This window comes from Perissodus microlepis, chromosome 18 (genome assembly GCF_051167445.1).
Source record: "Perissodus microlepis isolate ML-2025 ecotype Zambia chromosome 18, ASM5116744v1, whole genome shotgun sequence".
In the NCBI taxonomy this organism is placed as follows: domain Eukaryota; kingdom Metazoa; phylum Chordata; class Actinopteri; order Cichliformes; family Cichlidae; genus Perissodus; species Perissodus microlepis.
Window position 1 is genome coordinate 30,401,781 of NC_140478.1, and position 9,672 is coordinate 30,411,452.

Below are 9,672 nucleotides of genomic sequence, written 5' to 3' on the forward strand. Positions count from 1 at the left end.
TGTGGAAAGGGGACCCCTGTCTCCCACGCTGGCAACTCATACTTACCTGGCAGGGGAGATACCATGATCACGAAGGTGGTTCACCCAGGGCGAGGCTCAGCCATTGCACTGCGGTTGTGCTGACCCCTGTGAATTCCCCAAATGCGGGAATCTCAACTGCATAATTTGTGGTAGTGGGGGACTGCGTTCGCGCTCTTCCCTCACTCTTGTGTCAAAAACCAAAGATCCATGTGTCTGCTCTTCTCTTGGTGTGTCCTTTGAACTGGGACAAAATGTGTGTTAGGCACCATCAGCCAGAGTGCTGCATGTGGAAAGGGGACCCCTGTCTCCCACGCTGGCAACTCATACTTACCTGGCAGGGGAGATACCATGATCACGAAGGTGGTTCACCCAGGGCAAGACTCAGCCATTGCACTGCGGTTGTGCTGACCCCTGTGAATTCCCCAAATGCGGGAATCTCAACTGCATAATTTGTGGTAGTGGGGGACTGCGTTCGCGCTCTCCCCTCACTCTTGTGTCCAAAAGCAAAGATCCATGTGTCTGCTCTTCTCTTGGTGTGTCCTTTGAACTGGGAGAAAATGCAAAGGCGTGCTCACCGTCCTTGGATTCAGGTATTATGCGTGTTAGGCACCATCAGCCAGAGTGCTGCATGTGGAAAGGGGACCCCTGTCTCCCACGCTGGCAACTCATACTTACCTGGCAGGGGAGATACCATGATCACGAAGGTGGTTCACCCAGGGCGAGGCTCAGCCATTGCACTGCGGTTGTGCTGACCCCTGTGAATTCCCCAAATGCGGGAATCTCAACTGCATAATTTGTGGTAGTGGGGGACTGCGTTCGCGCTCTTCCCTCACTCTTGTGTCAAAAACCAAAGATCCATGTGTCTGCTCTTCTCTTGGTGTGTCCTTTGAACTGGGACAAAATGTGTGTTAGGCACCATCAGCCAGAGTGCTGCATGTGGAAAGGGGACCCCTGTCTCCCACGCTGGCAACTCATACTTACCTGGCAGGGGAGATACCATGATCACGAAGGTGGTTCACCCAGGGCGAGACTCAGCCATTGCACTGCGGTTGTGCTGACCCCTGTGAATTCCCCAAATGCGGGAATCTCAACTGCATAATTTGTGGTAGTGGGGGACTGCGTTCGCGCTCTCCCCTCACTCTTGTGTCCAAAAGCAAAGATCCATGTGTCTGCTCTTCTCTTGGTGTGTCCTTTGAACTGGGAGAAAATGCAAAGGCGTGCTCACCGTCCTTGGATTCAGGTATTATGCGTGTTAGGCACCATCAGCCAGAGTGCTGCATGTGGAAAGGGGACCCCTGTCTCCCACGCTGGCAACTCATACTTACCTGGCAGGGGAGATACCATGATCACGAAGGTGGTTCACCCAGGGCGAGGCTCAGCCATTGCACTGCGGTTGTGCTGACCCCTGTGAATTCCCCAAATGCGGGAATCTCAACTGCATAATTTGTGGTAGTGGGGGACTGCGTTCGCGCTCTCCCCTCACTCTTGTGTCCAAAAGCAAAGATCCATGTGTCTACTCTTCTCTCGGTGTAACCTTTGAACTGGGACAAAATGTGTGTTAGGCACGATCAGCCAGAGTGCTGCATGTGGAAAGGGGACCCCTGTCTCCCACGCTGGCAACTCATACTTACCTGGCAGGGGAGATACCATGATCACGAAGGTGGTTCACCCAGGGCGAGGCTCAACCATTGCACTGCGGTTGTGCTGACCCCTGTGAATTCCCCAAATGCGGGAATCTCAACTGCATAATTTGTGGTAGTGGGGGACTGCGTTCGCGCTCTCCCCTCACTCTTGTGTCAAAAACCAAAGATCCATGTGTCTGCTCTTCTCTTGGTGTGTCCTTTGAACTGGGACAAAATGTGTGTTAGGCACCATCAGCCAGAGTGCTGCATGTGGAAAGGGGACCCCTGTCTCCCACGCTGGCAACTCATACTTACCTGGCAGGGGAGATACCATGATCACAAAGGTGGTTCACCCAGGGCGAGGCTCAGCCATTGCACTGCGGTTGTGCTGACCCCTGTGAATTCCCCAAATGCGGGAATCTCAACTGCATAATTTGTGGTAGTGGGGGACTGCGTTCGCGCTCTCCCCTCACTCTTGTGTCCAAAAGCAAAGATCCATGTGTCTGCTCTTCTCTCGGTGTGCTCTTTGAACTGGGAGAATATGCGATGGCGTGCTCACCGTCCTTGGATTCAGGCATTATGCGTGTTAGGCACCATCAGCCAGAGTGCTGCATGTGGAAAGGGGACCCCTGTCTCCCACGCTGGCAACTCATACTTACCTGGCAGGGGAGATACCATGATCACGAAGGTGGTTCACCCAGGGCGAGGCTCAGCCATTGCACTGCGGTTGTGCTGACCCCTGTGAATTCCCCAAATGCGGGAATCTCAACTGCATAATTTGTGGTAGTGGGGTACTGCGTTCGCGCTCTCCCCTCACTCTTGTGTCCAAAAGCAAAGATCCATGTGTCTGCTCTTCTCTTGGTGTTTCCTTTGAACTGGGACAAAATGTGTGTTAGGCACCATCAGCCAGAGTGCTGCATGTGGAAAGGGGACCCCTGTCTCCCACGCTGGCAACTCATACTTACCTGGCAGGGGAGATACCATGATCACGAAGGTGGTTCACCCAGGGCGAGGCTCAGCCATTGCACTGCGGTTGTGCTGACCCCTGTGAATTCCCCAAATGCGGGAATTTTAACTGCATAATTTGTGGTAGTGGGGGACTGCGTTCGCGCTCTCCCCTCACTCTTGTGTCCAAAAGCAAAGATCCATGTGTCTGCTCTTCTCTCGGTGTGTCCTTTGAACTGGGAGAAAATGCAATGGCGTGCTCACCGTCCTTGGATTCAGGCATTATGCGTGTTAGGCACCATCAGCCAGAGTGCTGCATGTGGAAAGGGGACCCCTGTCTCCGACGCTGGCAACTCATACTTACCTGGCAGGGGAGATACCATGATCACAAAGGTGGTTCACCCAGGGCGAGGCTCAGCCATTGCACTGCGGTTGTGCTGACCCCTGTGAATTCCCCACATGCGGGAATCTCAACTGCATAATTTGTGGTAGTGGGGGACTGCGTTCGCGCTCTCCCCTCACTCTTGTGTCCAAAAGCAAAGATCCATGTGTCTGCTCTTCTCTCGGTGTAACCTTTGAACTGGGACAAAATGTGTGTTAGGCACCATCAGCCAGAGTGCTCCATGTGGAAAGGGGACCCCTGTCTCCCACGCTGGCAACTCATACTTACCTGGCAGGGGAGATACCATGATCACGAAGGTGGTTCACCCAGGGCGAGGCTCAACCATTGCACTGCGGTTGTGCTGACCCCTGTGAATTCCCCAAATGCGGTAATCTCAACTGCATAATTTGTGGTAGTGGGGGACTGCGTTCGCGCTCTCCCCTCACCCTTGTGTCCAAAAGCAAAGATCCATGTGTCTGCTCTTCTCTTGGTGTGTCCTTTGAACTGGGAGAAAATGCAAAGGCGTGCTCACCGTCCTTGGATTCAGGTATTATGCGTGTTAGGCACCATCAGCCAGAGTGCTGCATGTGGAAAGGGGACCCCTGTCTCCCACGCTGGCAACTCATACTTACCTGGCAGGGGAGATACCATGATCACGAAGGTGGTTCACCCAGGGCGAGGCTCAGCCATTGCACTGCGGTTGTGCTGACCCCTGTGAATTCCCCAAATGCGGGAATCTCAACTGCATAATTTGTGGTAGTGGGGGACTGCGTTCGCGCTCTTCCCTCACTCTTGTGTCAAAAACCAAAGATCCATGTGTCTGCTCTTCTCTTGGTGTGTCCTTTGAACTGGGACAAAATGTGTGTTAGGCACCATCAGCCAGAGTGCTGCATGTGGAAAGGGGACCCCTGTCTCCCACGCTGGCAACTCATACTTACCTGGCAGGGGAGATACCATGATCACGAAGGTGGTTCACCCAGGGCAAGACTCAGCCATTGCACTGCGGTTGTGCTGACCCCTGTGAATTCCCCAAATGCGGGAATCTCAACTGCATAATTTGTGGTAGTGGGGGACTGCGTTCGCGCTCTCCCCTCACTCTTGTGTCCAAAAGCAAAGATCCATGTGTCTGCTCTTCTCTTGGTGTGTCCTTTGAACTGGGAGAAAATGCAAAGGCGTGCTCACCGTCCTTGGATTCAGGTATTATGCGTGTTAGGCACCATCAGCCAGAGTGCTGCATGTGGAAAGGGGACCCCTGTCTCCCACGCTGGCAACTCATACTTACCTGGCAGGGGAGATACCATGATCACGAAGGTGGTTCACCCAGGGCGAGGCTCAGCCATTGCACTGCGGTTGTGCTGACCCCTGTGAATTCCCCAAATGCGGGAATCTCAACTGCATAATTTGTGGTAGTGGGGGACTGCGTTCGCGCTCTTCCCTCACTCTTGTGTCAAAAACCAAAGATCCATGTGTCTGCTCTTCTCTTGGTGTGTCCTTTGAACTGGGACAAAATGTGTGTTAGGCACCATCAGCCAGAGTGCTGCATGTGGAAAGGGGACCCCTGTCTCCCACGCTGGCAACTCATACTTACCTGGCAGGGGAGATACCATGATCACGAAGGTGGTTCACCCAGGGCGAGACTCAGCCATTGCACTGCGGTTGTGCTGACCCCTGTGAATTCCCCAAATGCGGGAATCTCAACTGCATAATTTGTGGTAGTGGGGGACTGCGTTCGCGCTCTCCCCTCACTCTTGTGTCCAAAAGCAAAGATCCATGTGTCTGCTCTTCTCTTGGTGTGTCCTTTGAACTGGGAGAAAATGCAAAGGCGTGCTCACCGTCCTTGGATTCAGGTATTATGCGTGTTAGGCACCATCAGCCAGAGTGCTGCATGTGGAAAGGGGACCCCTGTCTCCCACGCTGGCAACTCATACTTACCTGGCAGGGGAGATACCATGATCACGAAGGTGGTTCACCCAGGGCGAGGCTCAGCCATTGCACTGCGGTTGTGCTGACCCCTGTGAATTCCCCAAATGCGGGAATCTCAACTGCATAATTTGTGGTAGTGGGGGACTGCGTTCGCGCTCTTCCCTCACTCTTGTGTCAAAAACCAAAGATCCATGTGTCTGCTCTTCTCTTGGTGTGTCCTTTGAACTGGGACAAAATGTGTGTTAGGCACCATCAGCCAGAGTGCTGCATGTGGAAAGGGGACCCCTGTCTCCCACGCTGGCAACTCATACTTACCTGGCAGGGGAGATACCATGATCACGAAGGTGGTTCACCCAGGGCGAGACTCAGCCATTGCACTGCGGTTGTGCTGACCCCTGTGAATTCCCCAAATGCGGGAATCTCAACTGCATAATTTGTGGTAGTGGGGGACTGCGTTCGCGCTCTACCCTCACTCTTGTGTCCAAAAGCAAAGATCCATGTGTCTGCTCTTCTCTTGGTGTGTCCTTTGAACTGGGACAAAATGTGTGTTAGGCACCATCAGCCAGAGTGCTGCATGTGGAAAGGGGACCCCTGTCTCCCACGCTGGCAACTCATACTTACCTGGCAGGGGAGATACCATGATCACAAAGGTGGTTCACCCAGGGCGAGGCTCAGCCATTGCACTGCGGTTGTGCTGACCCCTGTGAATTCCCCAAATGCGGGAATCTCAACTGCATAATTTGTGGTAGTGGGGGACTGCGTTCGCGCTCTCCCCTCACTCTTGTGTCCAAAAGCAAAGATCCATGTGTCTGCTCTTCTCTCGGTGTGCTCTTTGAACTGGGAGAATATGCGATGGCGTGCTCACCGTCCTTGGATTCAGGCATTATGCGTGTTAGGCACCATCAGCCAGAGTGCTGCATGTGGAAAGGGGACCCCTGTCTCCCACGCTGGCAACTCATACTTACCTGGCAGGGGAGATACCATGATCACGAAGGTGGTTCACCCAGGGCGAGGCTCAGCCATTGCACTGCGGTTGTGCTGACCCCTGTGAATTCCCCAAATGCGGGAATCTCAACTGCATAATTTGTGGTAGTGGGGTACTGCGTTCGCGCTCTCCCCTCACTCTTGTGTCCAAAAGCAAAGATCCATGTGTCTGCTCTTCTCTTGGTGTTTCCTTTGAACTGGGACAAAATGTGTGTTAGGCACCATCAGCCAGAGTGCTGCATGTGGAAAGGGGACCCCTGTCTCCCACGCTGGCAACTCATACTTACCTGGCAGGGGAGATACCATGATCACGAAGGTGGTTCACCCAGGGCGAGGCTCAGCCATTGCACTGCGGTTGTGCTGACCCCTGTGAATTCCCCAAATGCGGGAATTTTAACTGCATAATTTGTGGTAGTGGGGGACTGCGTTCGCGCTCTCCCCTCACTCTTGTGTCCAAAAGCAAAGATCCATGTGTCTGCTCTTCTCTCGGTGTGTCCTTTGAACTGGGAGAAAATGCAATGGCGTGCTCACCGTCCTTGGATTCAGGCATTATGCGTGTTAGGCACCATCAGCCAGAGTGCTGCATGTGGAAAGGGGACCCCTGTCTCCGACGCTGGCAACTCATACTTACCTGGCAGGGGAGATACCATGATCACAAAGGTGGTTCACCCAGGGCGAGGCTCAGCCATTGCACTGCGGTTGTGCTGACCCCTGTGAATTCCCCACATGCGGGAATCTCAACTGCATAATTTGTGGTAGTGGGGGACTGCGTTCGCGCTCTCCCCTCACTCTTGTGTCCAAAAGCAAAGATCCATGTGTCTGCTCTTCTCTCGGTGTAACCTTTGAACTGGGACAAAATGTGTGTTAGGCACCATCAGCCAGAGTGCTCCATGTGGAAAGGGGACCCCTGTCTCCCACGCTGGCAACTCATACTTACCTGGCAGGGGAGATACCATGATCACGAAGGTGGTTCACCCAGGGCGAGGCTCAACCATTGCACTGCGGTTGTGCTGACCCCTGTGAATTCCCCAAATGCGGTAATCTCAACTGCATAATTTGTGGTAGTGGGGGACTGCGTTCGCGCTCTCCCCTCACCCTTGTGTCCAAAAGCAAAGATCCATGTGTCTGCTCTTCTCTTGGTGTGTCCTTTGAACTGGGAGAAAATGCAAAGGCGTGCTCACCGTCCTTGGATTCAGGTATTATGCGTGTTAGGCACCATCAGCCAGAGTGCTGCATGTGGAAAGGGGACCCCTGTCTCCCACGCTGGCAACTCATACTTACCTGGCAGGGGAGATACCATGATCACGAAGGTGGTTCACCCAGGGCGAGGCTCAGCCATTGCACTGCGGTTGTGCTGACCCCTGTGAATTCCCCAAATGCGGGAATCTCAACTGCATAATTTGTGGTAGTGGGGGACTGCGTTCGCGCTCTTCCCTCACTCTTGTGTCAAAAACCAAAGATCCATGTGTCTGCTCTTCTCTTGGTGTGTCCTTTGAACTGGGACAAAATGTGTGTTAGGCACCATCAGCCAGAGTGCTGCATGTGGAAAGGGGACCCCTGTCTCCCACGCTGGCAACTCATACTTACCTGGCAGGGGAGATACCATGATCACGAAGGTGGTTCACCCAGGGCGAGACTCAGCCATTGCACTGCGGTTGTGCTGACCCCTGTGAATTCCCCAAATGCGGGAATCTCAACTGCATAATTTGTGGTAGTGGGGGACTGCGTTCGCGCTCTCCCCTCACTCTTGTGTCCAAAAGCAAAGATCCATGTGTCTACTCTTCTCTCGGTGTAACCTTTGAACTGGGACAAAATGTGTGTTAGGCACGATCAGCCAGAGTGCTGCATGTGGAAAGGGGACCCCTGTCTCCCACGCTGGCAACTCATACTTACCTGGCAGGGGAGATACCATGATCACGAAGGTGGTTCACCCAGGGCGAGGCTCAACCATTGCACTGCGGTTGTGCTGACCCCTGTGAATTCCCCAAATGCGGGAATCTCAACTGCATAATTTGTGGTAGTGGGGGACTGCGTTCGCGCTCTCCCCTCACTCTTGTGTCAAAAACCAAAGATCCATGTGTCTGCTCTTCTCTTGGTGTGTCCTTTGAACTGGGACAAAATGTGTGTTAGGCACCATCAGCCAGAGTGCTGCATGTGGAAAGGGGACCCCTGTCTCCCACGCTGGCAACTCATACTTACCTGGCAGGGGAGATACCATGATCACAAAGGTGGTTCACCCAGGGCGAGGCTCAGCCATTGCACTGCGGTTGTGCTGACCCCTGTGAATTCCCCAAATGCGGGAATCTCAACTGCATAATTTGTGGTAGTGGGGGACTGCGTTCGCGCTCTCCCCTCACTCTTGTGTCCAAAAGCAAAGATCCATGTGTCTGCTCTTCTCTCGGTGTGCTCTTTGAACTGGGAGAATATGCGATGGCGTGCTCACCGTCCTTGGATTCAGGCATTATGCGTGTTAGGCACCATCAGCCAGAGTGCTGCATGTGGAAAGGGGACCCCTGTCTCCCACGCTGGCAACTCATACTTACCTGGCAGGGGAGATACCATGATCACGAAGGTGGTTCACCCAGGGCGAGGCTCAGCCATTGCACTGCGGTTGTGCTGACCCCTGTGAATTCCCCAAATGCGGGAATCTCAACTGCATAATTTGTGGTAGTGGGGTACTGCGTTCGCGCTCTCCCCTCACTCTTGTGTCCAAAAGCAAAGATCCATGTGTCTGCTCTTCTCTTGGTGTGTCCTTTGAACTGGGACAAAATGTGTGTTAGGCACCATCAGCCAGAGTGCTGCATGTGGAAAGGGGACCCCTGTCTCCCACGCTGGCAACTCATACTTACCTGGCAGGGGAGATACCATGATCACGAAGGTGGTTCACCCAGGGCGAGGCTCAGCCATTGCACTGCGGTTGTGCTGACCCCTGTGAATTCCCCAAATGCGGGAATTTTAACTGCATAATTTGTGGTAGTGGGGGACTGCGTTCGCGCTCTCCCCTCACTCTTGTGTCCAAAAGCAAAGATCCATGTGTCTGCTCTTCTCTCGGTGTGTCCTTTGAACTGGGAGAATATGCGATGGCGTGCTCACCGTCCTTGGATTCAGGCATTATGCGTGTTAGGCACCATCAGCCAGAGTGCTGCATGTGGAAAGGGGACCCCTGTCTCCCACGCTGGCAGCTCATACTTACCTGGCAGGGGGGATACCATGATCACAAAGGTGGTTCACCCAGGACGAGGCTCAACCATTGCACTGCGGTTGTGCTCACCCATGGGAATTCCCCAAATGCGGGAATCTCAACTGCATGATTTGTGGTAGTGGGGGACTGCGTTCACGCTCTCCACTCACTCTTGTGTCCAAAAGCAAAGATCCATGTGTCTGCTCTTCTCTTGGTGTGTCCTTTGAACTGGGAGAAAATGCAATGGCGTGCTCACCGTCCTTGGATTCAGGCATTATGCGTGTTAGGCACCATCAGCCAGAGTGCTGCATGTGGAAAGGGGACCCCTGTCTCCCACGCTGGCAACTCATACTTACCTGGCAGGGGAGATACCATGATCACAAAGGTGGTTCACCCAGGGCGAGGCTCAGCCATTGCACTGCGGTTGTGCTGACCCCTGTGAATTCCCCAAATGCGGGAATCTCAACTGCATAATTTGTGGTAGTGGGGGACTGCGTTCGCGCTCTCCCCTCACTCTTGTGTCCAAAAGCAAAGATCCATGTGTCTACTCTTCTCTCGGTGTAACCTTTGAACTGGGACAAAATGTGTGTTAGGCACGATCAGCCAGAGTGCTG

At 53.5% G+C, this 9,672-nt stretch overlaps 30 non-coding genes across 30 annotated transcripts; all 30 read left to right on the plus strand.

Moving 5' to 3' along the window:
• The first annotated feature begins 38 nt into the window (after positions 1-38).
• LOC146368416 (U1 spliceosomal RNA) lies at positions 39-202 on the plus strand. Its single transcript, XR_014798141.1, has one exon. It is a non-coding gene; the product is annotated as a U1 spliceosomal RNA (small nuclear RNA).
• A 142-nt stretch (positions 203-344) lies between these two features.
• Positions 345-508, plus strand: LOC146368417 (U1 spliceosomal RNA). The gene has a single exon (XR_014798246.1). It is a non-coding gene; the product is annotated as a U1 spliceosomal RNA (small nuclear RNA).
• Positions 509-688: 180 nt separating this feature from the next.
• Positions 689-852, plus strand: LOC146368418 (U1 spliceosomal RNA). The gene has a single exon (XR_014798142.1). It is a non-coding gene; the product is annotated as a U1 spliceosomal RNA (small nuclear RNA).
• Positions 853-994: 142 nt separating this feature from the next.
• Positions 995-1,158, plus strand: LOC146368419 (U1 spliceosomal RNA). Its single transcript, XR_014798217.1, has one exon. It is a non-coding gene; the product is annotated as a U1 spliceosomal RNA (small nuclear RNA).
• Positions 1,159-1,338: 180 nt separating this feature from the next.
• On the plus strand, positions 1,339-1,502 carry LOC146368420 (U1 spliceosomal RNA). The gene has a single exon (XR_014797965.1). It is a non-coding gene; the product is annotated as a U1 spliceosomal RNA (small nuclear RNA).
• A 142-nt stretch (positions 1,503-1,644) lies between these two features.
• LOC146368421 (U1 spliceosomal RNA) lies at positions 1,645-1,808 on the plus strand. Its single transcript, XR_014798136.1, has one exon. It is a non-coding gene; the product is annotated as a U1 spliceosomal RNA (small nuclear RNA).
• A 142-nt stretch (positions 1,809-1,950) lies between these two features.
• Positions 1,951-2,114, plus strand: LOC146368422 (U1 spliceosomal RNA). The gene has a single exon (XR_014798073.1). It is a non-coding gene; the product is annotated as a U1 spliceosomal RNA (small nuclear RNA).
• Positions 2,115-2,294: 180 nt separating this feature from the next.
• Positions 2,295-2,458, plus strand: LOC146368423 (U1 spliceosomal RNA). The gene has a single exon (XR_014798165.1). It is a non-coding gene; the product is annotated as a U1 spliceosomal RNA (small nuclear RNA).
• Positions 2,459-2,600: 142 nt separating this feature from the next.
• On the plus strand, positions 2,601-2,764 carry LOC146368424 (U1 spliceosomal RNA). Its single transcript, XR_014798194.1, has one exon. It is a non-coding gene; the product is annotated as a U1 spliceosomal RNA (small nuclear RNA).
• Positions 2,765-2,944: 180 nt separating this feature from the next.
• On the plus strand, positions 2,945-3,108 carry LOC146368425 (U1 spliceosomal RNA). Its single transcript, XR_014798175.1, has one exon. It is a non-coding gene; the product is annotated as a U1 spliceosomal RNA (small nuclear RNA).
• Positions 3,109-3,250: 142 nt separating this feature from the next.
• Positions 3,251-3,414, plus strand: LOC146368426 (U1 spliceosomal RNA). The gene has a single exon (XR_014798389.1). It is a non-coding gene; the product is annotated as a U1 spliceosomal RNA (small nuclear RNA).
• A 180-nt stretch (positions 3,415-3,594) lies between these two features.
• Positions 3,595-3,758, plus strand: LOC146368427 (U1 spliceosomal RNA). Its single transcript, XR_014798143.1, has one exon. It is a non-coding gene; the product is annotated as a U1 spliceosomal RNA (small nuclear RNA).
• Positions 3,759-3,900: 142 nt separating this feature from the next.
• On the plus strand, positions 3,901-4,064 carry LOC146368428 (U1 spliceosomal RNA). Its single transcript, XR_014798248.1, has one exon. It is a non-coding gene; the product is annotated as a U1 spliceosomal RNA (small nuclear RNA).
• A 180-nt stretch (positions 4,065-4,244) lies between these two features.
• Positions 4,245-4,408, plus strand: LOC146368429 (U1 spliceosomal RNA). Its single transcript, XR_014798144.1, has one exon. It is a non-coding gene; the product is annotated as a U1 spliceosomal RNA (small nuclear RNA).
• A 142-nt stretch (positions 4,409-4,550) lies between these two features.
• On the plus strand, positions 4,551-4,714 carry LOC146368430 (U1 spliceosomal RNA). Its single transcript, XR_014798218.1, has one exon. It is a non-coding gene; the product is annotated as a U1 spliceosomal RNA (small nuclear RNA).
• Positions 4,715-4,894: 180 nt separating this feature from the next.
• LOC146368431 (U1 spliceosomal RNA) lies at positions 4,895-5,058 on the plus strand. The gene has a single exon (XR_014798145.1). It is a non-coding gene; the product is annotated as a U1 spliceosomal RNA (small nuclear RNA).
• A 142-nt stretch (positions 5,059-5,200) lies between these two features.
• LOC146368432 (U1 spliceosomal RNA) lies at positions 5,201-5,364 on the plus strand. Its single transcript, XR_014798265.1, has one exon. It is a non-coding gene; the product is annotated as a U1 spliceosomal RNA (small nuclear RNA).
• Positions 5,365-5,506: 142 nt separating this feature from the next.
• On the plus strand, positions 5,507-5,670 carry LOC146368433 (U1 spliceosomal RNA). The gene has a single exon (XR_014798074.1). It is a non-coding gene; the product is annotated as a U1 spliceosomal RNA (small nuclear RNA).
• Positions 5,671-5,850: 180 nt separating this feature from the next.
• LOC146368434 (U1 spliceosomal RNA) lies at positions 5,851-6,014 on the plus strand. The gene has a single exon (XR_014798166.1). It is a non-coding gene; the product is annotated as a U1 spliceosomal RNA (small nuclear RNA).
• Positions 6,015-6,156: 142 nt separating this feature from the next.
• On the plus strand, positions 6,157-6,320 carry LOC146368435 (U1 spliceosomal RNA). The gene has a single exon (XR_014798195.1). It is a non-coding gene; the product is annotated as a U1 spliceosomal RNA (small nuclear RNA).
• A 180-nt stretch (positions 6,321-6,500) lies between these two features.
• LOC146368436 (U1 spliceosomal RNA) lies at positions 6,501-6,664 on the plus strand. Its single transcript, XR_014798176.1, has one exon. It is a non-coding gene; the product is annotated as a U1 spliceosomal RNA (small nuclear RNA).
• A 142-nt stretch (positions 6,665-6,806) lies between these two features.
• On the plus strand, positions 6,807-6,970 carry LOC146368437 (U1 spliceosomal RNA). Its single transcript, XR_014798400.1, has one exon. It is a non-coding gene; the product is annotated as a U1 spliceosomal RNA (small nuclear RNA).
• A 180-nt stretch (positions 6,971-7,150) lies between these two features.
• On the plus strand, positions 7,151-7,314 carry LOC146368438 (U1 spliceosomal RNA). The gene has a single exon (XR_014798146.1). It is a non-coding gene; the product is annotated as a U1 spliceosomal RNA (small nuclear RNA).
• A 142-nt stretch (positions 7,315-7,456) lies between these two features.
• LOC146368439 (U1 spliceosomal RNA) lies at positions 7,457-7,620 on the plus strand. The gene has a single exon (XR_014798219.1). It is a non-coding gene; the product is annotated as a U1 spliceosomal RNA (small nuclear RNA).
• A 142-nt stretch (positions 7,621-7,762) lies between these two features.
• On the plus strand, positions 7,763-7,926 carry LOC146368440 (U1 spliceosomal RNA). Its single transcript, XR_014798147.1, has one exon. It is a non-coding gene; the product is annotated as a U1 spliceosomal RNA (small nuclear RNA).
• A 142-nt stretch (positions 7,927-8,068) lies between these two features.
• LOC146368441 (U1 spliceosomal RNA) lies at positions 8,069-8,232 on the plus strand. Its single transcript, XR_014798075.1, has one exon. It is a non-coding gene; the product is annotated as a U1 spliceosomal RNA (small nuclear RNA).
• Positions 8,233-8,412: 180 nt separating this feature from the next.
• LOC146368442 (U1 spliceosomal RNA) lies at positions 8,413-8,576 on the plus strand. Its single transcript, XR_014798167.1, has one exon. It is a non-coding gene; the product is annotated as a U1 spliceosomal RNA (small nuclear RNA).
• Positions 8,577-8,718: 142 nt separating this feature from the next.
• On the plus strand, positions 8,719-8,882 carry LOC146368443 (U1 spliceosomal RNA). The gene has a single exon (XR_014798196.1). It is a non-coding gene; the product is annotated as a U1 spliceosomal RNA (small nuclear RNA).
• A 180-nt stretch (positions 8,883-9,062) lies between these two features.
• Positions 9,063-9,226, plus strand: LOC146368444 (U1 spliceosomal RNA). The gene has a single exon (XR_014798339.1). It is a non-coding gene; the product is annotated as a U1 spliceosomal RNA (small nuclear RNA).
• Positions 9,227-9,406: 180 nt separating this feature from the next.
• On the plus strand, positions 9,407-9,570 carry LOC146368445 (U1 spliceosomal RNA). The gene has a single exon (XR_014798076.1). It is a non-coding gene; the product is annotated as a U1 spliceosomal RNA (small nuclear RNA).
• The last annotated feature ends 102 nt before the right edge of the window (positions 9,571-9,672 follow it).